The sequence below is a fragment of the Psittacula echo genome, assembly GCF_963264785.1.
Source record: "Psittacula echo genome assembly, chromosome: 2".
Classification (NCBI taxonomy): Eukaryota; Metazoa; Chordata; class Aves; order Psittaciformes; family Psittacidae; genus Psittacula; species Psittacula echo.
In genome coordinates, this window is record NC_137737.1 from 16,117,931 (window position 1) to 16,142,286 (window position 24,356).

Consider the following 24,356-nt stretch of genomic DNA (forward strand, 5'->3'; position numbering starts at 1 on the left):
AGTGGTTTCATTTAGTCAGAGAAAAAAACCAAAAGAGAATGAATCCCTGACTTTGGCAGTGATTAAACTATTCTCAGGAAGATGCAGTGCTTTAATGCCTCTACCTGATCTAGTATTTTTAATTAGTTGTATGTCAAAAAAACCCTTGATTCATTTTAGCTGTCACAGAAAATGCTTTAGACAGGTGGTCAGGGCTCCCACTTTATGCTTACTCACTGAAAAAGCAGGAATGGTAAATGCTAGAGGGTTTTCCTCTACTTCTCTTCTAAGCAAAACCTTCCTCTGAGGCTGACTGGAATATTTGTGTCAAATGAACCAGTGGTTTTCAGGGTTTTACTTTGGCATGGAGAAGATAGACCTCAGTCTTGATTGTAACCAGTTTTTGTTTAAGTTGTCCAGTGTAGCTGTCAAATCAGTTTGTGGTGCTCAAGATGGAAGTGCACATTGACAGCTCATCCAAGACATCTGCCAAGTGCTCAGCAGATGTCAAAAACTGAGTAAAGTATTAACATTTGTAAGAAGGGGTAATGGGTTAAAACTTAAACAGGGCAAGTTTAGATGGGATATAAGGAAGAAGTTCTTTACTGTAAGAGTGGTGAGGCACTGGAATGGGTTGCCCAGGGAAATTGTGAATGCTCCATCCCTGGCGACGCTCAAGGCCATGTTGGACAGAGCCTGGGGTGACATGGTTTAGTGGGAGGTGTCCCTGGCCATGGCAGGGGGGTTGGAAATAGATGATCTTAAGGTCTTTTCCAACCCTAACTATTCTATGATTCTATAAGAAAATAGAAGGTGATAAACGAAATAATAGGACACCATGTAGTGTTCTTCTGGTCTTAACTTTGTTAGTTAACAAAAGGTTGCTACAGGGAAGGTTTGAAATTTAAAGGCATTTTTTCGAAGACAACCCACATAGCTTTCTTGTGCAGGTTTTTGCATTTCCACTCGCTCCTTTCATCTGCCTCTTTTCTCTTTCGTTCCTTCACCAGATTCTTATGTACCATAACTGCAGACTCAAACATTTTCTCTACTAGTTTTCCTCTATTTTTACCTTCCCCCCCCCCCCCCGGCACCGTCTCAGGTGGTCTTCCGGTCACTTCTGTATGTATTTGAGAGTAACCTGAATTTGAAAAGCACCTTGTTTAGTAGGTACATGGTTTCTCTCTATGCATTCGATTCATGAAATCTCACACTTAAAAGAAAATGATCCAGATGTAACCAGAAGGGACTTTCACAAATCCTAATTGTCATAATAGAAGTTCCCCAGTGTCAGTGTGAGGTGTATATTCAGTATCCACTCCAAAAAAGAAGAAAAGGAAGGAAAGGGACACAGCCAGTGTGTGCGGGGAAAAATGGAGTGCGCTGCTTGGGCTTCTGTGCTCTCAAAGTAGCTCAGGGAGGAGGTGCCCATAAAGGTGGCTGTCATTTATCCAGCAAATGTAGGCTGAATGGCAATGACATCTTCAAACTGCCAGCTGAAAAGATCTGAGTCATTCAGGTGAGATTTCTGAATATAAATGGCAGAACCCCCGCCCAGAGTAAGAAACTCCAGGGGCAAAGAGGAGAGAGTATTTTATGGGTAACAGAACTAAAGTCTGATCTCTTACAGATTGATTTCTGTACATGTTTCCTACAAAGCTCCAGTCAATAACTCCATTTCCCCCCTCATCTTTTCCAGTTTACCTACATGTCCCTAAGCTCTTCTACAATAGTTTCACCACAGTGCAGGTCCTGTAATTACCGGAGTGAAGAGGCCAGATGTGCTGTAGCTGAATTGGAGTTCTGCCCCTGGTCAATTAGTAGTGCAGACTAATGAGCCAGCCTGTTCTGACCCAGAATAACAATGGCTGAATTATACCTCCTTTTCCTGCATCATGAAGGAAATAATGAGCTTTTTCTACCTAACCATAGATTTTTTACATAATTTGCAGGAACTTTGCAAACTTGCCAAATCTGCCTGAAATCAACCCCCAGGTTCATAGTTATTAGAAGTAAATTGATAGATGGGTGAACAAAAACTTGGCTGCGTAGGCATTGTTTCCTTAAGAAAACAGACTAAAAATAGTTTTCTGTTGTGAATGCCCAACACTCTGGGACATCTTTTCAGAGTGAATAGACTTAATTTTTTAAAAGAAGTAAAGCCTAGCTATCTGATCCAGATGAAATAACTTTGTAAATGGAAATTAGCTCCTAGAAATACAAAAGAAAAAGGCAAAAGAGTCTAATAAAAGCTGGGTTGAAGCATTGCAAGTAGAGCCAGATTGAATCTAAGAAGCAATATACCCATGTTCACATGGGGATGTGCTCTAAACTTACTGGGTTGAGCTTATTATGCTAATTTGGAGAGCTTTGTACTGCAGAGTTGCCTACTATTAAATCTCTTTGCATGCACTGATAGCAAGACTGACAAGTTTTTTTATTAACTTTGTTGTTGCCTTGTCTAGCTTATTGTAACACATCCCTCACAACTAACTTTGCAGAATTCATATCATAGAATCGTGTCATAGAATAGTCAGGGCCGGAAAGGACCTTAAGATCATCTAGTTCCAACTCCCCTGACATGGGCAGGGACACCTCACACTAAACCATGTCACCCAAGGCCTCATCCAACCTGGCCTTGAACACCGCCAGGAATGGAGCATTCACAACCTCCCTGGGCAACCCATTCCAGTGCCTCACCACCCTCACAGTAAAGAATTTCTTCCTTATATCCAATCTAAACTTCCCCTGTTTAAGTTTTAACCTGTTACCCCTTGTCCTGTCACTACAGTCCCCAGTGAAGAGTCCCTCCCCAGCATTCTTGTAGCCTCTCTTCAGATACTGGAAGGCTGCTATGAGGTCTCCACACAGCTTCTCTTCTCCAGGCTGAACAGCCCCAACTTTCTCAGCCTGTCTTCATACAAGAGGTGCTCCAGTCCCCTGATCATCCTCATGGCCCTCCTCTGGACTTGTTCCAACAGTTCCATGTCCTTTTTATGTTGAGGACACCAGAACTGCACACAATGCTCCAAGTGAGGTCTCACAAGAGCAGAGTAGAGGGGCAGGATCACCTCCTTCGACCTGCTGGTCACGCTGTTTTTGATGCAGCCCAGGATAGGGTTGGCTTTCTGGGCTGCGAGCGCACACTGAAGCCGGCTCATGTTCATTTTCTCATCAACCAATGCCCCCAAGTCCTTCTCTGCAGGGCTGCTCTGAATCTCTTGTCTGCCCAACCTGTAGCTGTGCCTGGGATTGCTCTGTCAGAATGTCGACAGAATGTTGAAACCTTCTGTCCTGCTGTCCTAGGTGAAAAAATGGCTTAAATTGTGCAAGCTAACAGGAGACACATAGGTGTGTGTATGTGTGTGGGGGTGAATGTGTGAAGCTGAACTTCTGAACTGTGAAGCAGAAACCTGCTACAAGAAACACCAATTACCAAGGCTGGTCATGTGCATTGTGCTTCTTCATAGTGGCTGTTCAGACTGAGAAAAATGGGGCCCCAGAATTCTGGAAAGAAAAACGTGATAAAATGAAAGGCTTCCAAAAATAAGTGGTCTCAGTAAAAGGAAGGTGACCTGGAAAAAGGAAAGTGAAGATCCTGGCTAGAGGAACAGTTCTGAAAGTGGGGGAAGGTCCTAGAGACCACAGGGCTGTGTGCAGGTGAATGCCAGAGGATGGCCTTCCTGGATGGAGAGTGATGTGCCCTCTGGGGAGGGAAGTTGAGACCTAGTGAATGTAACAATGGGGTGGTGGCAGGAGTATGTGAAATAATTAAGAAGGGTTAAAGTTCTGATCTTGTTGGTTGTTAAGTAACCTTCAGTTCCCAGATCCACCATGGGTTGTCATTTACTCTGTCCCACCCATGACACTGCCCTTTTTTAAGTAGTCTGCATTTCCTGGGCTAGAGATGGTGTCGGCTCATATGATTTTTGTACGTTTCTTTGCTGCTGTGATAGAAAAGATTATAAAGAACATTGTCATATAATTACTGTTTTCCTCCAAAGATTTCTCAGCTGATATAAAAGCACTCCAAAGCACACATTTCAGTGGGAGAGGAACACTGACACTTTTAACCTTGAAATTGGCACCTGAAAGAGAGTAAGGCAGTATAAAAGGTAAACACTGATCTGGTTCAAAAACCTGCTGATATTCTAAATACTTGTGAATAGGAAAGGCCTCTTCTAGGTATAATAAAAAGAGCTAATATAGAAACTCATCAATATTAACTGCAAACTGTTAAAATGTGTGCAATTAAAAAAAATTTATCAGGAATACAATCGATTTACAATGCAATAAAATTGGAAGGTGTGTAGTAATAGTTATTTTTCAAACAACTTGTCCTCTAACAAGGGCATGCCTTTGAGTGACTAAGTCCTTTTCATAGTGTGAAGTGAAGCACTGGAGATTTGCAATGACATCTTACATCTTACTGGGTGTTAAGCTCACCTGGATAATAAGCACTAGTCTCAAGTTAGCAATCTCCTTCTTTCTCCTCTGTCTCCACAATAAATTCTTGACAACTACTTCTGATGGCCAGATATTTGCTTCAGAAACGTGTTAAGCTGTCCATGTGGACGTAGCTTTTTGTCACTGTTTTCAACAGTCTTGTAAGCAGAGCCAAGGAAAGTCAGAGATCTCTAGCTTCTCATTTATAAAGACCCACTTTCTTTGGCAGTACAATACCTCAAGGCAGCTCAGGTCAAGCATTTTGTTCTGATAACATTCCAGCAATGCAATCATAAAAGCTGCAAATGATTATCTTCTCAGAGAGTTTCTGAAACTTGCTGGTGAGGGGAGCAACTCGAATTGCAAGGACTCTGGCTGTGGTATAACTCTTGCAAGGAAATGGAGGGTGTCACTAGATTGGCAGCTTCTTTCCTTTTCACTTTTTACTGCTAAATAGTCACAGTCCTGGTTTAGAACAATAGTAAATTATTGTCTTCTTATTTTCTGCGGGGTAAACCTGTACTTTTTCTATGGTTTGGATTATTTTGCAGACTCTGCCCATTGCCTGTCTACAAAGAATATTGTTGCAGCATCTTTCAGCTTGGTGAAACAAGTATCATGCAAAGCTTCTGAGATGTTCTCTGAAACGAGGCTTTCCAGCTGCTATTCTCTGTGAAGGCACTGCACTTCCTTTCACAGGTCTTTACATCAGATCACATACATAGTGAGTAACATCGGTGCTGGAAGTCTGGGGTAATTATCCCAAGACTTTTCACTTTGTCATATCCCACCACTTTCTTGAAAGCTCACAGAAACATTGTTGTTGTTGCCATTTGCCTTAGGACTTCAGTAAAGCTAGAGTCATGTAAGAATATAACACTAAACTGCAAAAGGTGACACAGCTTGACAAAGGGAACAGTGATCAGATCTATTGCAAATGCTATCCTTGGAAGTAGGTAACAGATCTAGACTTAGTCTCTGGTTGGTACCAACTCTGAACTAGGCATGCCTCCAAGTGATAAAACCTCCATTTACTGAGGAAGTGGCAAATAACTCTATGGTGGACTGCTAGTGACTTTTACACAGGCACTGTACAAGAGGAATCTGGTTTCTTGCATAACAGCACTCTTTCAAGGTCACAACTTGATAAGGCCTATTCATGTTTGCAGAACACCCACACTAAACACATTAGAAAGCCAAGAGTAGGAGAAAGTGCTAAACTCTACACTTCGGGTAAGCTCTACTTACATGAGCTGGCACTGTAGTGACTTCTGCCTCCGATTTGTACAGATAGCTGCACTGAAAGAGAAAACAGCTACTGACAGAAGCACACACAGGCTTTAGAGCTGTGGCTTTTTCATCTGCTTACTGCTGTTATCAGGGAGCTGTTTCCTGGGAAGGAAACACTGTTTTTTGGCATGCTAAAATTCCAAGCTGCTGTGGAAGTTTGCGTCTGCCTCTCTAGTTGTGGCCAATGAGGGAGAAAATACAAACCAAAGATATGGCAACTGGGGCTAAAGAGAGAAATAACTTAATTCCATTAGCAGTAAAGCAAATTAAGCCTGACATCTTACAAATGTATTTTCTGTGTCCTGAGCTCTAAGCCATATATGTAATCCAAATCTCACCTATGTTTCTTGCAGCACTGCCATCACCATACCCCCATTCTTTGTCTTTCCTAAATCCTCCTCTCCTCAAGCTCCTCTTTGACTCACTTGATATGTTCATATAACATCCAAAGATCTACTTATGTCCCTTGTTTCCAGCCTTCAGGCTTCCTGCTGAACACAAAGTGAGCACACGGAATGGAGAGCTACAGGCACAGTCAGTGGTTAACCAGCTGCTGTCAGAAAGAAGTCTCAGCTGAGTTCTCCCTGCTGCTCCCTCTTTCTTGCTCTCATCCAGTCACCTGTCAGATCTTCATGCCTTGGAGATCTCTGCTCATCCATCCCTTTTGCTGAAACTGGCCAACCTGTTCAAAACTCTTTGACAAAGACTGTATTTACTTAAAACATGAGATTGAAACAAACAAACAAGCAAAACTGTTCTTTCTTTCACTCTGTAAGAAAAATAACCCACTAAGAAGAGTGTGCACACTTAGCATCCTTATACACTGAACAGTGAGAACCTACAGAAGTGAGAACCTGGCTAAGGATTGAAGGTGTATGGCACTCCAAATAACAAAAGAATCACAAAAAATCTAGGGAAAATACATTAGGTTCAGCTCTATATTTCTTCTTAGCCAAGGACAGAATGTCATTTATAGCAAGAGGTTTGTTTGAGATGCCAAACATGAGTGGGACAGCATTCCTGCTGCCACCCTGTATTCCAGGATGAGTTGTGGCTCTGCTGCAGCAGCCTCACCACTCCACAGCAGGAGAGGTGTGGGGTGACATACAAAGCATTACTCATGCCCTTCTGTCTGCAGATAAGTGGTGATGGCAGTTCCAGGCAGCTCTTCCTGGCCACTGAGCCCAGAAGGCCCATCACATATGAGGAAGGGGGGACACCGTGCTAGTTCTCAGACTCTTAATTCTGACTCTCCCCTACCCAGCCTCCCCTGAGCTACAGATGTCATCTGAAAGTCTGCAGACATCTCAACTGTATCTGCATTAACAATTACCAGCAAATTCTGGTCCTCCAGGATTCCTGTGGTCTGCCGGTGTGTGATCAGTGGCAATGTAGTTGACTGTTGAATCATTCATTGTAGGGAACCTGGGTTAGCAGCACAAAATAATCTTGTCAGGAGACTTCATTCAATAATAAATGAAAAACTAGTCTTGCTTCACAACACTTTCCTAACAACAGCTGTTATGCTAACAGCTCAGTAAAGATCTGTACAAATACTTTTGTCCTGCTGATTTCAGGTTAGGAGTAATAAAAGTGTGAAACTCAGCTGACAACTGTGAAAACCAAGTTCTGGTCCCAATACCAGCCATCAGACATACACCAAGGAATGGAACATCATACACAGCCACCTTGCTGGGAGAGATCACGATCCCTACTGCTACCATCAGGGAGGAAGAAAATGCAACGAAGATGATTCATACTTATAATATTCCCCATGTAAGCATGTGGGAGTACTCTTAGTCTTTTACCATAACCTAGAGAAAAGCAACAACTTGTTTCCAATTCAATAACAGAAGCATATGACATTTTGTATTAGCCTGAGAAATGAGGGAGGACAGTACCAATGTAATTATCATTTCTGGTGCTCCATATTTTGCAAATTCATGATATTTACATGCTATATTAAGCCATATAAAGAGCTGCTGTCAGCCAGAAGCAGCAAATAACAGAGAGTGGAAGAATATATTGGAGAGTCATAAGGAGAAAAGGCCACATCTTATCAGACTTCTGACTAATAAATACAGCACAGCCACGATGAGATCTTTCTAAGCTGTTGTAAAATATTTTGACTTACAGAAAAATAGAAAAGATGAACAAAATTCTCAAGTAAAGATTGATATGAATAACTGGATTTAATGACATGGCTTCCTGAAACAGCAGCAAACAAGCAGATAAGGTCTTGTTTCAAGACACATATCCGTAGATACTGCACCAGGAAGTTGGGCCACAACAATCTGATTTTCTCCTCTTAGTTCTAGCAAAATAGTGGCTGAAGCAGATTTTAGGTGCCTTGTTCTTTATTGAGCACTGCCTATGATCTCCTGGAAGATGCCAAGGGAGCCCAGCCAATTTACACAACCAGAAATCTGCCTGTGAGAAACTATACACAGAAGTTGTGGTGGAGGAGACTTCTTATACAAAGTTAGGGATGACTGGCAGGATGAGATTACAGCTTCCAACAGCACCTTGAATTTGGAACCTGTAGCCTGATTTCTGTGACGATATGTCAGCATTTTTTAAAATGGTACTCCAGAATTAGACCCAGGAAAGGAAGCAGCCATGCTAGCAAGAAGGGGAAAAATCAGGAATTTTACAATATTCCTCTCTCTCCCTTCCTCAGTGGCATAAAATTACAATTTATACAAGTGTCAGTCTAAGCCATTGTATTTCCTGGTCATTCAGATCACCACAATATGGAGAAATCTCTTCATTTGCCTCCCGTGTATCTCCAGCCATTGTAGCTACCACAGAGACACTCCCCCATTCTGCACACTTCCCCTGCTGTAACTCCACGTGAGTTACAGCCCAGAGTGCAACTACAGAAACCTAAGTTTAGATCATTTGTTTCTGAAGCTGTGCTGCTGCCAGCACAACTCCACTGAAAGAACAGCTTATTAAGGGCACATTTCTCCTTATACTATGTATTTTTATCATTTTATAGCTCATTGCCAAGTGCAAGAGTTCAAGTTATTGTAGCTCTAGCCGGCTAATGGAGATGAGCCAGTTTTTACCATCAGAATCCTGGCTCCACTTCCACGTTCCTGTCCACCCACTTGTCTGTATTGTTCCACAAAACCACCTCATGCCTGGGCTATTTATTTTCAAATGTGTTACATTTCTCTCTAATTACAGTGAATGAGTAGATGGACTTGCTAGTTCTATCTGAAACATGCTAATTGTAGTAGCATCAGCTAAATCATTTCAGGAAAAAAAAGATCAGTTCTGAATAAAGAGCACAGTGAATGAAGGAGTAAAACATGACCATGAAGTAGTCCTGATAATTCAGGAATGTGAGTCAAGTATTTCAGAAAGTTTGAATATTTGGGAAAATTGGTTTCTGGCAGTGTACAGAGAAAAAATAAAATTAAAAATACCCCTCCAGGCTGTTTGCTAATGCAGTTGAATGCAATTTGTTTCTTTATATAGCTTGCAGCATACAAAACTTTGCAAAGAGAGTCAGTTGATGAAAGGGATGAGTCAGTGACTTAGAGAAGGAAAGAGGATTGGGTACACGTGGGGTAGCAGGCATGACATGGCAGTCCTTTGCTGTAGGACACTGCAAAAGTGCAAACCCAAGGAGACTTGGGGTTTGTCTGCAAGGGGTCACTTGGTAAATTAAGCCAATTCATTTAACCATGGGAAATCAACATGCATTAAAGCCTCAAATGGGTGTCCTCATTTAGGATTAAAGTGGTCCTAATAGGACTAAAGTGGTCCTTAATCCTTAGGGATTTAGTCCTTGGTGAAAGAGTGCTCTGAATTGATTCAAAGGCATTTTGTAGGATGAAATCTTCAACATGAAGGTTTCTCCCTCTTTAAGCTATGCCAACTGACTTCATTGTTCTTCTAGGCTTACTATAACGTTGCTAATTTTCCCCATGAAACACAGCCCTAATTTTAAACAAAAGCATTAGGAGTGATAGGATGTAACAAGTCTTGGGCAAACTGTCACCAAGCACTGTACTGGGAGCACTGGAGACTGCATAATACCATTCAGAGAACAGGTAAAACCAGAGCAAAATCACTAAGCACACTTGCCCTGAGATAAAAATGTCCAGGCAAAAGCCCAGCAGTAGCTGCCCTGGAAACACACAAAAGTTCCTGTTCCCAGGGTAAATCACCTTTGCGGAAAGTGGGGAGCAGTCATGATGGTGTTTGCGGGGAGAAAGCCGTGCTTGCCATGGTCACTTCCCCTTCTCGGCATACAAAATAAGCTCTGGTACTTACAGATAAGGAGAATTACAATCCTCCTGATTTCCCCCTGCAAATCCATCTCTGTAAGGCCTAAGAAGATAAACCCAGAGGAAGGCAGGACATACCGATCTTCATGGCATAGCCTGCTTCCAACCTTCTGCACTTGGCTTCAAGAGGGGATGTCAGCACTGCATGCTCAGCTTGTGCAGAACAGCACCCATCTGCTAGAGCCTGGCTCAGGTTAATTTTGCACAGACCCTGCAGCTGCTCCAGGATAGTGGCTTCCTTAAGAACAGCCAGCAAATTAAAAGTGACATTATTAAAGGAGGAAAATGTCGATCCCTTCTCCGCTCCCAAGGACACTGGCAGCACGAAGAGTATGGGGATTATTCCTGACACTTGCACACCTCCTTCACTGTTGTTTTAAAATCTTCCATGAGGAAGATAAAAAACCATTTATTTTCTAATGAGAAAAGCCAAAACTGACACTGATAGAAACCATGTGGGTTGCATTAGGCTTTGAATATTTTGACATGCTTACTTAATCTTGTAACATGCACTTACCTGCAGTTTGGGATTGCCTACTCCTGCTATCAGTTGCAGCAAATGTGTTCTCCATTCTGACTTTTCCATGAGCTGAAGTGTGGGGAGGCATTTCCCCACAGCTTCAGTCATGTTGAAGAACTGGGCCCCAGGCTCTGCAGATCAGCTATGCTGGCCTCCTCTAACAGATATGTGCTGAAGAGTCCTAACAGTGCTCTTATATTCCCATGTAATAGCTTCTAAGTGAAAGATGCTTGGGTGGCAAGTGGTTGGCTAATTTTGGTGGTGAGACAGGCCAGGCAAATGATCAGGGCTAGCACAATCAAATCTCTGAATGACAGTAAATAGTTAAACACAGTTTGGAGTGCTGAGACCAACTGCAGCTGTTCAGTCCTGGGACACATAATGAGACAATTCAAGGCAAACACTGAAGGACAGGTTCGTTACATGTAGGGGAATACAACGTTTGCTGATACTCCTAACGCAGAGTGTAGCTTATCAGCCACAAATGGCAGTTTGTGGAGGATGCTGTTGATCTTGGCTCTCTTTGATGATGTGGGATGTCACTGAACAAATCTAATCAGTGCAGGAATGGAAACTTCCTTACATCATGTTATAGCCTGCTGGTGTGACAATCAGGCCCAGAGGAATGAGAGACAACAGGTAGGAGACTACCCGTGTGTATATATGGCTGTAATTCATACAGAGGGAAAGATTTTTTTTCTGTATCAAGATGAATTTGTCTGATCTAGCAGCAGAGAGGCAGGAATCTTTATTGATGGACTTCTCTGATCATCGCAGCGGCTGAAGCATGTCTGAGAAGAGTCTCTAGAAAAGAAGAACATGCTCTTTCTCTGGGGTGCTGTTGAGAAACTAGCTGTGTTTCTGGAAAGACAAAAAGTGAACAGAGCAGAGCAAAAATGCAAGGGACACAGAATAGGCTTGTGCTGCTGCAGCACTCCTTGCACCCTTGCAGCTAGGTTAAATACACAGCCTGTGAAATCTAGTGAGCTGGTATTAGCATTCAGCCTCTTTAAGACGCAGTTTTCTAATCCAGGTGTCACAGAGATGTGCGATCTTACCTGCTGAAGGAGAGGGGGAAGGGTGAAGAAGAGAAATGAAAGTGGGATGCAAAGAAGGAGAATGCAGAAAGGACAGGCTGGAGGAAGAACAGTAAGCTTCAGATACAAGCCAAAGCCAGTGAAGGTTTCCTATGTTTCTTTCTCTTAGCAGAATTAGGATGGAAAAGGGCAATCTCTCAGGAAAAAAGGAAATGAGAGCTCTGTTATGTTACAGAGCATTTCAGCAAAAGGTAAAAGTAGGGTCATGTGTGTAAAGCTGGACTCTGAGTGGCAGCTTGGCGCTTTCAGTATCAGTACCCAAGCGCAGACTCAAAAGGGTAGAATGGTTAATCTCCTCTGTTATTTCTTTTCAACAATCACTTTAATTTCTTGTTAATGCTGTGCTTACCAAACATGATCTCAATGCAGGTTTTAGACAGTATATTCTTTAACATATTCTTTATACTTTCTTTTTTTTAACTTTAGTTTTTTCTGACTTTAAAGAAAAATCACAGAGCAAACAGAGTTTGACTTTTGCTGCTTAAGACACGTTGGCATGTAGTCCACAAACACACCACTAGCTCTGCCCTTTTCAAGGGCACTCTGCCCAGAGTGCAGTGCAAAACTGCCCTAAGGAGGGCTGAATCTGGGTCAGAATCTTGCAACAAACAGCTTCCTTCAAGAATAAATCACAATCATTTTCATCTCATTACATTTCTGATCATCTTTTAAACAGCAGATATCTGGAACACTTGCAGTGAGTTCTGCAGAGGACGTGTGAAGGTTAAGCAGAGCTATGTGCTTTCTGGAAAATGAGTTTATGAGACACAGGGATGAAGATATTCTTTTTTTTTTGAACTACGCATTATACCTCTACACCTAAACATGAATTGCTGCTGTCCAGAGTAAAGTGATTTGCCTTAAGATAAATGTTACAGTCTGTGATCAGCAATCTATTGCTCAGTTAAATTAGATTTTCAGGTTTATTTCTGCACTGCAAAACTTGCAGCATCACAATCATACAATGCCAAAAAGGATTTCTTGCCATTTGGCTGAAGGAAAATGAGTGTTCCCCAGTAAACAGCTTTATTACCGAGTCCACTGACAGTACCTCCAACACACAGGCCTTGTGCTTTTTGAATTGCACCTCATACATAGTTAAATACCCGGTATTGCTCATTTAGCCTTCTCATATCTGCCTATAGTTCTAATAAGCTAAGCATTAATGCTGATTCAGAGAACTGCACTCACTCAGTATGAAATTTGGCCCACTACTCTTTCTCTCTCAGGACAGGGAGAGCCTGGCATAAAAACAGATTTCCAGCAATCAAAGCAAAAGATCATATACTATCCTATTGCATTAGGCCTAGCTAATCCCATGAGCTTTCTGAACAATATGTGGAGGTGCAGTGGATCTTCTGCTGACATTTTTCTAATTGTAGCTTTTAGAAGAACTGAGTCTTGATGACAAGAGAATGGGGCAAAATTGATAGCACAGCTCCTAGTGCTGGGCAAAGCATTGGCTGTAATGACTGCAGGGTCTCCCCAGGCATTTCCACTGGCACTTGACACAAGCTGCTATGCTTTAGGTCCTGCACAGCCAGTTCCCTTCCAGAGGAGGGGCAGGATCCTGCTCTGCTCAGGCTGGAGGGAAAAACAAATCAATACGCAGATCAATGTTTCTAGTCAGCCGTGGCTACTCACCTGCCTCTCCTCTTGTAGAGGAGTCTGGTTGAGAGCCAGAGATGCAAAGGTCTCTTGACCTCACTTGTCACTTATGACCAATTGTGTCCTTTGGAAGGCTGCAGGACACCGTGCATGGATTTCTAACAGGCTGGATTGCCTGGTGAATTGCCTGGGGGAGGCGGTCAGTGCTCTTCCCCTCAGAAACACTGCACACATCTCCATGCCAGAATGTGGTACCTGGCTGTGCCACCTGACCTAGTGCTAAATGAGTAGAGGAATCCAAGCTAGTTTCTCGGCAGGAGAACTTGGCTCTTGTGCAGCAGTCTGCTAATGCAGCTCTTTCCTCTTTGATAGCAATGCTAGCTCAGTAAGAATTAGTCTGGAAATCTTTACATCATGCTGCATTGTGCAGCACAGGCATACCTAACCCTTAGAGTGAAAAGCCAGAGCAAATATAGAGCAGAAGAGAATACTAGAGCTCACATTTCTGGCGCCAACTTGGTGTATGGAAACGTTGCTGCTTCAAGGAGTTTTTACTTGATTACTGAAACATCCTTTTAAGCAGGCCTTCTCCTGAGCACGAATTCAAGAAATAGAGGAAGCTGATCAGAAATTAAAACACTGTTGTCAAGACCCCAGTAATGTGCCTGCCTTGTGAGGCATGAGAGTTTCTTTAAAACTTCATTTCCAGCTAAAACTAAACCTGTGCTTCAGATGTTCCTGGACGTGTATTTACTATCAGAAGATAGAAACTTTCTATATATTTACATATAAGCAACATTTTGGTTATTACTGAACCATAGGTCAATAATATTAAAAAGAACACAAACAGAGCTTGGGTAGTGATTTTCCCCACTCCATATTTCCAAAGCAACTTTATTCAGAAGATGATACTATAGGACTACCCATTTTAGCAATGAAAGATGCTTCGAAGAATTGCTATTATTTTATGAGCTTTCAAATAAGGCTTAGCTCAATGAGTTTAGTGCTACCAGAGATACTCTTTGCTTTGAAATTCCTCCAAAGAAAATGGGATCATGGATGTTCTCTTTCTTCTACATGAGAACAAATTAAAGAAATTAAACATTCATCTCTTTATGACAAATAAGATACAAAGCTCAAAACCATATGAAAGAGAGCATAATTTTCTTGGGCATTTTGGTAGTGTGGTTTTGACTGAGTAATCTGTAATTGTTTCAGTGTATATGTTTGTCCTCCTGGTATATATGTTCTCATTACTAAAGAAGTAACTACATAATTAATAATATGAAGCTTTCCTATAGTTTTGAGTTGTTATTTCTTGGTTATTGCATAGAATGAGACCACAGGCATGTGAAAATGCTCAGCTAAAGAGCTAATCAGAGTGAAAATTAGACCCCATTCCTGCAGCTGCTGCCTGTGGAGGCACAGCACTTTGCTATTGTAATATTGCTTTCTGCTGTAAGATTACTTTTTTTAATTTTTATGGACTTTCAGCTGTAGAAGTGCAAGATCAGCCAGCTTTTCAGAATGGAAAAAATAAGGAAAAAGAAAAAAGAGGCTGGTGTAGACTGTATTCAAAGGAACAGAATCTAGCAAGGGAAACAAGCTATTAGTCACTCACAAGGCAGAGTGCTAAACAATAAAACAGAGCCAATAACATCCTAGTCCTGCTCCGAGTCTTACTTTCTGTTCCTCCAGCATCATCCTTTTATGTCTGGCTGAATTTTCTGTAGGCTTCTTAATTTTTCATACGTTGCATGGAAACTCTTTGGCCCTTTTAAATTGCATTTTCTTTGCTCCTTCCTAAAGCTTTCTGTTTTCCTTATGACTTTGTCTCCCCAGTAAGCATCATCAGGTCTGTTTCCCTAATTGCCATGTGATCACTTCACCAGCTTTCCTTCCCCTTGACTATCTCCAGTTCTTTCATCATCTTCTTCGTGAAAAAAAGTCTTAGGGACCTTCTTTCTCCCATGAAATCTCTTCACCTTTCCCTCATCCCCTTCCATGTTTCCCTTACTCCTTTCCACAACTGAATTTTCATCCTTTTATTTCAGTGCCTGTGCATTTCTCCATCCTCGTGCTGGGGGTGGAGCACACCAACCACCTCCATGATTTGTACTTTCTTTCCTCTCTACACCCTCACCAAATGTGAATGATGTAGCTGATTTTTCAGTGACTCAAGGAAACTTTGCTTTTTTTTTGGTGACATTGCAGCTCCTTCAGGGATGCTAGAACCCATGTTCAGTAACTAGCAGCAAGGACAGATACATGCATCCAGTGCCTGCAGGCAGCAAGAGGGAGCAGATCCTTTCATTGCACAGGCAGTTCTTCAGTGCCACAGGATGGTCTGTAGTGACTGAGGAGGGGAATACCATTTCCACAGTACAAGCTTTTGTGTATATATGTGTTATTGCTTAATGGCCATTATTGTTGAAAACAGTAAAAAGTTAAATGTGAGCAACAAGTGAATATTTGCAGCACAAACATTGTGCATTTCCAGTTCCCGCTGTTAACTGACGTAGTGCCCTTTTCCATCCCTCAAGGACTTGCCAATTTCTTGTCCCCACTCTTTTCACTGTAATGAGTAGGCTTTATTTTAGCTTGACTTTATTTACTTCCTTCTGTCTTCTCAAATTTCTTTAAACTTAATTTTTCATCCCTTTTAGTATGAAGGCTACAGTGCCCAGCTCCATTTAGAAGAGCTATTGACTCTGTTAGGATGAGGCAACAGCAAATGAGGCTTGCACAACTTCTCCAACTGCCTGAGAAGTCTGCTTTACACCAGCTGCTCCCAGGCCTGGGCACAGCGAAGACTGGTCCTGGTAGGTCTGCAGCACCTCAGGCATTGAAGCTGTTGAGATGCTCTCCTGGGTACTCTTAGCTCTGCTGAGATGTGCTTGGTCTCTGCAGCTATCCAGAACCAGTTAGGACATGGGGACAGTCAGTCTGCCTTTCCTCTCCTTTCCTAGTCCCTGCAGGTGAAGGGAAGGCTTGTATTACATGGTTATGTTCCCTTTCTCTCTGCCAGGTGTCTTATCTATGTCTCTTCCTGTCTGAAGAGTCATATCTGAAAACATAATTGTGGCAAGACTGGACAGGGACTTCAAACCACCTGCCTCTCATGCTTTTCTGCAGGATTTGAGTTCAGATTCCTGGTCCTTCAGATTTCTAGACCTTCTGTCTTTGCCCCCTCTACTTTAAAGAACATGCACTCTACCCACATCTAAATACTCTCAGTTTTGGTCATCTTAGGCCCAAATTCTTTCCTCTCTCCTCCCTGCTTTTACTTCAGTCTAGATTCACACTGTGCCTTACATTTATGCCTTGTTTGTATCACTGTAAAACAGAAGAGAATCAAACCTTACAACTGTAAACAAGAAATCCCCAGAGACACAATAGTGTTCTTACTCACTTTGATTTTTTTTTTACGGTAAGTAAAAGATAATTGGAAAAGCCTAATTGAAATTGATCCTGATTTTCTGAAACACTGAATGATGATGACCTAAATCAAAATTACAGCAGTTATTCATGCAACAATCATGGGACTGAACAGAAAACAAAATAATTGTCAAAACAGCTAAGAAATATCAATATTGTTTTACTGGCTGAGGAAGCAACAGCAGTCTTCAAGCTGCAGAGAGGTATAGTCTCATTCAGATAGGTGGCTCACAGAAATCCAAGAGATCTGTCCTGCTGTTCCCAGAACAGATAAGGTCACAAAAACCTAATCTCAGCGTGGCAGTAGCAGTGGCAGCAGTTTAGGAGAAGGCTCACTGCTGGCTAGATGGGAATCAGAGATCATCGACAAATCCAGCCAGTGCTGCAGAAAGGACTGATGAGAATTATGTAAGGTTTTGTGTATAGGGGTGAGGATGGAGGAGAAGCAGAAGGAAACAATTCAAGCCCCCAGTCCCAAAACTGAATCAACCCTGAACAAAATTATAAAAGCCATGAAGGAATAAAATTTATAATCTCTTTCTTTTTCTACTATGTAGAAAAAAGAAAAGTCTAAAAGACTTTTTTTATAAAGAAGCTGGGCGACATAAGGAGCCTGTGAGACATGCCTGCGGTTTTAATTATATATGAATATTCTGCAAAATGTTTTTTAAAATGAAAAAAGTAAGTGCAATAACAATTCTTCATGCTATTCTAAAGAACAGAGCAGTAATCTGAAATGCTTTTAGACCTGCTGCCCTAAACTAGCTGCCAGTGCAAGTTAGCTTAAATATTCAGAAAGTTTTGTCATTCACTGATATGTGCCAAAGTAGAGATCGCCTTCCTGTAAATGATAACTTTTAATGCTGTTAATGAAGTCATGTTCTGCTAATGCATTCAATATTTTTCTTGGAGCAACAACCACAGCTTTCTGGATTTCAGTCTATAGCTGTGGTGCCATCCTTTTTGATTTTCATAGCTGCTTCTAGGTTGTAGAATAGCCATTAAACTTAACAGCAATGACAGTTTTGGAAAGATAGTAATACTGTATGCTGGAAATGATTATCAAAGCCTTTATTACTTGAGTGCTTAGAAATAGAGAAGCACTGTAATGTCTAAAGCCCACAAAAGCTGATTATTTTCCTCCTGAGCTGCAGACACAGATCAAGAAAATGCACATGAATAGTAGGAAAGAAGATGCAAAAGCAGGACTGCTGAAAACATTGTCCTGGGCTAGACATCTTTATCCAATATCCTATTTATCAATTCTGAACTGCTAGGAACCATTACTTTAAAACCAAACAAGCAAACGAACAAAAAACCAAAACACTCAGTGCACAGAGCCTGTAATGATTATTGTAGTAACTTATATGGTACAGACCTCTCATTATCTGTATATAAATTGTAAAGCGAGAGAATATAGAACATGTATATGAGATAACAATGAGCGAACAGCAGAGTAGTACCAAAAAAAGACTTTGTTCAGAGAAAACAGAGAAACCACAGCTTTTCCAGAAGGAGCTGGGGTGGCACTGGGAGGAGGGGGGAGGATTCATCATCCATTCACTGTAGACAAGCTCTTTCCAAACAGACTATTTAATGCTGGGTAAATGAAGGATGAAGAGTTGATCCCTCTAGGACATAAATCTTGGATTCCAGTTATAGTATGTCTTTTTAACCAAAGTTGTTGCTTCAGTCATTAAATTAGCTTTTCTTGCTGTAAGAGATTCAACAGCAGCAAAACATTAGCTTCTTTTTAATTACTGGACTGCCTCTCCTACATCTTCCTTAGCATGGGATTCAAACAAGGAATACAAATATTGGCCTCTGAGCTTTTCCAAGGCAACCTTTGCAGCTAGAGAAAGAGAAATAATCCAGGAAGGGACATATAAACAAGAAGCCAGCAAAGCTGAAGAACAAAAGTCCAAAGCTGACAAATAAAACCCAGAACTACAGGCCTGATATATATATAAACACTAGCCTTGCAAGCCCCTGTTGAGATGCTTTACTGCAGTGGACTACACTTAACTTTCCCAGCCCATACAGTGGCCAGAAGAGGTTTCTTGTTTTGGTCATGGTGACAGGGAATGAAACCCAAAGCAAATATGGAGAGTAAATCCTTTCCAATGAAGTTTGAGTGTAGGAGCCAAACTTCAGGCAGAATGTGTGACATGCACACATTAATTTATAGTTGACTTCTGTAGTTTTTCTTAGGTCTTGGATTTCCTGAGACTGACAAGAAATAAACAGTTGAGTTCACACCTCTGGCGTGCTTTATACGTATTGGGTGGACTTAATGGCACTTGCATTTTCTGTTATGAGACATTGGCAGGTTCACAGCCTTATATATCCATTAAAGCACAAGAGAAACACCCTAGCATTTCTGAACTAACCAAAGTCTATTCAGTACTTACAAAATTGCCTGTAGCAGTAGCTTGGCAAGACAGCAAATTTCCACCTACTTGCAAATTTTAAATAGATGGATATTCGCTCACAGTTAGAAAGTTCAAAGCTTTTAATTTTACAATTGTAAGTGGATATCACTCCTGAGAGTACTGAAAACTCTGCTTCTATTAATCAAATAAAACCCCTGCGCTTCTTAAAACTTACAGAATCATAGAATAGTTAAGGTTGGAAAGGACCTTAAGATCATCTAGTTCCAACCCCCCTGCCATGGGCAGGGGCACCTCACACTAAACCATGTCACCCAAGGCTTTGTCCAACCTGGCCTTGAACACCGCCAGGGATGGAGCATTCACAGCCTCCCTGGGCAACCCATTCCAGTGCCTCACCACCCTTACAGTAAAGAACTTCTTCCTTATATCCAATCTAAACTTCCCCTGTTTAAGTTTGAACCCATTACCCCTTGTCCTATCACTACAGTCCCTAATGAAGAGTCCCTCCCCAGCATCCTTGTAGGCCCCCTTCAGATACTGGAAGGCTGCTATGAGGTCTCCACGCAGCCTTCTCTTCTCCAGGCTGAACAGCCCCAACTTTCTCAGCCTGTCTTCATACAGGACATGCTCCAGTCCCCTGATCAGTCCTCATGGACTTGTTCCAACAGTTCCGTGTCCTTGCAAAGAAACAGTTTCAGAGACAGGCACAAGAGTGTGCAAACTCGAACTGGTTCCTACTGAAATAGACATTTACTGGAAAAGATGGGCTTAGGCAACAAAATAACAGCCTTCCTTTAAAACGTGGCTTCACAGTAAGAGACAAGGGCTCCTCTGTGGCTGGGGATAAACCATAGGCATGAACAAGCCACAGGAAAAAGAGAAAGTCTCACCTATATGGAGTACATCCACAGCTATTGAAAAGAGCTCTATAAAGCAATCACAGCTCACTAGCCCCTCTCTTTCCTCTTCCATCCTCCATGTGTGTGAGAGAGAAAAGGGCTTCAGTTAAACAAAAATAAAAGAAAAATTAAGATGCTATTATGTTTTGCAGAAGGTCCTTTAAAATAGTTTAAAACAAGCACCTGCCAGCTGAATGTTTTAGCCATCACTGCAGCCATGTATTTGATTCTGTGGAGACATGTAGTTGAGGCCTGCAAAGGAAATCAGGATGGGCCACCAGAGAGGAGCAAACATTGCAGAATTTCATTAATGTTTTCTTGTTCTAATATGAAACTCCCACGTTAAAGATTCTCATCATGCTGGTATAAAGCTTTTGTTTAGACTTACGCGCCTGTGCTACTGGAAGTTAAACTGCCTCTGAAACCTCTTGATGTTGAGTGCTCTCATAAAATGTACACTTGATATTTACCACTCTTTTCAGTGAAGTTACAAGCTCTCAGATTACCTCAGGTCTGTAAATGAAGAGAAAGCAAATGATGTGCATCAGTAAAATTAATTTCTGCACATAAAGTAATAAGAAATACTCAATTATTACCCAGTATTCATAGTCCCTCAGAGTCACCTTCAAGCAGTCAGAGAAACAGGAAAAAAAAGCATAGCCCTTGTGATGATATTAGTATATTCTTCCATGAGGAAGTGACTGCCTGGGCCATTCAGGGACTTTCTAAATGAAAACCTATTAGTTCATGCAAAACAAACAAACAAACAAACGACCAACCAACAAACAACCCAGAAAAACCCACCTGCCCCAAATTGAGATCATCAATGATATGCAGAGTGCTGATTCAAATGATGTGAGAAAAATAAAACCAACTGCTTTATCAAAGGAATAGTTTTCTTAAAATCTTGAAATAATTAAGAAAATATATTGGAAACCATTTTATTAGAGAAAAATATGAATTTGGCTAACCTGATCAATCAGAGCATCTGGCTGCACTATCTAGAAACTGAAAACTGGTGTTAAAAAGGCAGACGGCTACAGAGCCAGATGGCACTATAATAGATGTGGATTCACTGGGCTTTTGGTCTTTTTATCTTGATGACTTTCTTGATGACTTGAATTTCAACTGAGTTCTGGATTGGCACAGAGCAGCTCAGAGAACGAATATCCTTAAACTAAGAAGAAAATAAATCTGCAATGTAAATGTAATTTGGGTCATGTTCCCCATCAATGCTTTTTATATACCATGGCTAAGGAACAAAGGCTGTTTTTCATGCTGACTCTATTGTATGACTACTTTTCTTCTGTGTAGAGCCCTTCTTGTTGCACTTTTATCTACATAATGTCCATCATAGCTACTGAAGATTACTGACCTGTACTTTTCAGATCTGAAGCTGGCGCAAAATTTAAAGCTATGCCATCAGCTGCAGTGTAACTGAAGCATGTTGGGTGAGTGAGAACATTATGCTCTAGTGTTACAGAAGGATCAGAGCTTACAGCCCTGCAAAACATCATTTGATACGAGCACTGAGTAAACATCACACCGTTTCTCAGCTGGCTGATTTGCTAATGTGGAATATATATCACTCAAATCAGTGGAATCGAAGTACAGACTGCTGGAGCCAGGTAGCTTCAATTGGATGACTTCACAGAGATGAAGCAAAATTAAAGGCATCCAACCAAAGGGATATTCACTGAACTCACACAGAGCTGCCAGACCTTTAGCAGAAAGTAGCCAAATCTGGTTTTTATTGCTTCTGAGTTTCCACTGCTTTTCCTGTCATACAGCAATACCTGGCTCAGTAGGTTAAAGCACAGGCACAGTGTTTGTAACTGCTGAACATGTAATGAGAATATGTAATATTTCACCCTGTACTAATCTTGTTTTATTTCAACACTGTTTCCCTTTGTTTCATCTGTGTCATCTTGATGTGTATCCTGTGACCCTGTTCAATTGTAGAAGGCTATGTTCTTGATAGATCTTCTGATGTGGAAGTCTCTTTCAACTGCAAAGCTCTCCCTGTGGATTGCTTCTTTCTGTGCACATTTCTGATGTGTCACTGCATGCTGGTACAGAGAGAGATGTCATCTTTCTGAGAATTCAGAGTGACAGCAAACACACATATGAGCTACATTTTTAATGACTGATCACACTGCTCCTGATAGTGTTGGGCACTGAAAAACAAGCTTGACTTCCAACATACACGTCAACCATGGATTGGTAGGAAGAAAGACAACATGGTCTTTTGAAGAATTGCAAAGGCTTCATGTTTGACCATGTGCCAGAAAATCCATACTGATATGACAACTGACATTGATAACCCCCTGAGAAATATCCCAGCTAAGTAAAATATACTACAGTATTGCATTGTAATGTAATATTGACTCAATATTACAAATATGAGTTTTCCTAGGATCCGAAATAGTAACAATGCTAGTATTTAGTTTTACCTGTATTACAAAACTTACTGTGGTTTTCAGAGTAATTTGAGTCTATAATCAAACACCATCCATAAAACAGTATTAGCAGGATTTAAAGTTCATTTTTACTTAAAAGGTCCTCATGATCCTATCTGACTGCTAGTGCGGAAACTATATGACAATCTTTATATCCCTTTCAAGCATAATAGTTCAAGTGCCAATATCACAGTATGCTAGAGATTGGAAGGGACCTCAAAAGATCAATATCAAAGTGAGTTCCACAGTAGGAACAAAGCCAGAGTATGCATTAGAGATTGCCACTTTTGATTAGGATTCTTTGGGTAGTCAGAAAGAAACACTTTGCATTCCAGCTAAATCTTTTACCATCTGAATAGGTGGAAATTTAATACAGGCTATTTCAAACTTGAGCTAGCCTGATGAAACATGAAACATGAATCAGTTTAAGAATTCACAAGACCCTAAACTTATTGCAGGCATAACAATGCATTCAGCTGTACTAATCACCTCCGGCACTTTTGGCTGAGAACTTGCAGTAAAACTGCTTTTTGTACAAATGAACTTCGTCTTTCAAACCGTGAGGTTTGTTCCGATTACCTTCAAGCGCATTATTGCTTCTGCAGCTTTTTAGTACGTTGGCTCCCCCTCCTGTTTATTTGCTGTAAGCAATAAACTGATCAAATAGTGCCAGTTGCAGAAGTTTCTCAGCATTTACCATGATTGCTTTTTTGGAATCATGTTTCTGAGGTTTTCAAGAAGACTGTTTCTCAGGTATCCAAGTGAAGGACACAATCCTTGTTCAATACATAAGAATAGCTGAGTCCAGAACAGTGGTGTATACAAAAATATACTGTCATTGTGTGAGGGATAGTTAAAAACCAAGTCCTTTCCAGTGAATTTAAAATAAATATTTTAAACCATGAAAAAGGCAATGAAAGAAGGATTTTCAAGTAAAGTCACTATCTGGAAACTTTAAAAAACGGCCCACTATCACAGTTAAGAGATGTGTAAATTGAAGAGTACATTTGAATAGTAAAGTACAAGAAGCTGCTTGCAGTTCAGCCAATACAAAAGAATTATAAAGTGTAACAGTAACAGGTAATATGAAGAAGAGGAAGACAAGATGGGTAAGATAACTAGTGATAATTTGTACATGAGAATTAGAATTAAAATTTGTGAAATTGCATATGTGGTACCTTTCCTTTAAAAACAGCACTGGAAGAACTCCACATCTAATGGCAATAGCAGGTAAACTAAAAAATAATTGGAAACAGAATTAGAGTCTTACAGAAAACGTGGTGAGATATGCAGAAGTCTGATTGCCATTCCTGTTCTCCAAACAATGAATCAGCAGCGAAACAGAAATGGGAGAAAAGCTTTCAGGGAAAGACTGGTTACAGTCAGTGTAGGCACATTCCTGCAAGGAAACATAGGTAAGAGCACCTGATGCTTGAGGCTACCAGTGACATGTAAGTGACACCTATGATATTTATAAAATTGAGTGCATGTGGTGCATTTTCCCTGCTTGTCTGGAAGCACCATACACCAGGGAATGCTCACATCATTGTGCTGCATCTCACAGTAAAAAACCCAACAGAGACATAGTGCAGGTAAAAGCCACATAAAACTCTACATGCTCTAGTTAGCTGTGTTTAAAAATTAGGATTTAAGAAATCAATAAAAGGAAATATCACATAGATTAAAGAACCATCAGACATCTTAAAAAGAAATCGTCATCAGTCATAATTCAGTCCACCATTCAGTCACAACTGAATGGGGACATCAGCAGTGAATTCCTGCAGATTATCGCAAGGATGAGAACACTACTCTATGTTTCCATCAAGAGCTTTTGAGTGCTTCTGACCAAAAGACTGGCACTATGGTGAGACAGGGACAGCACAGTCTTGCATGCAAAAATAGGTTTTAACATGTGGAGAGTGAGGT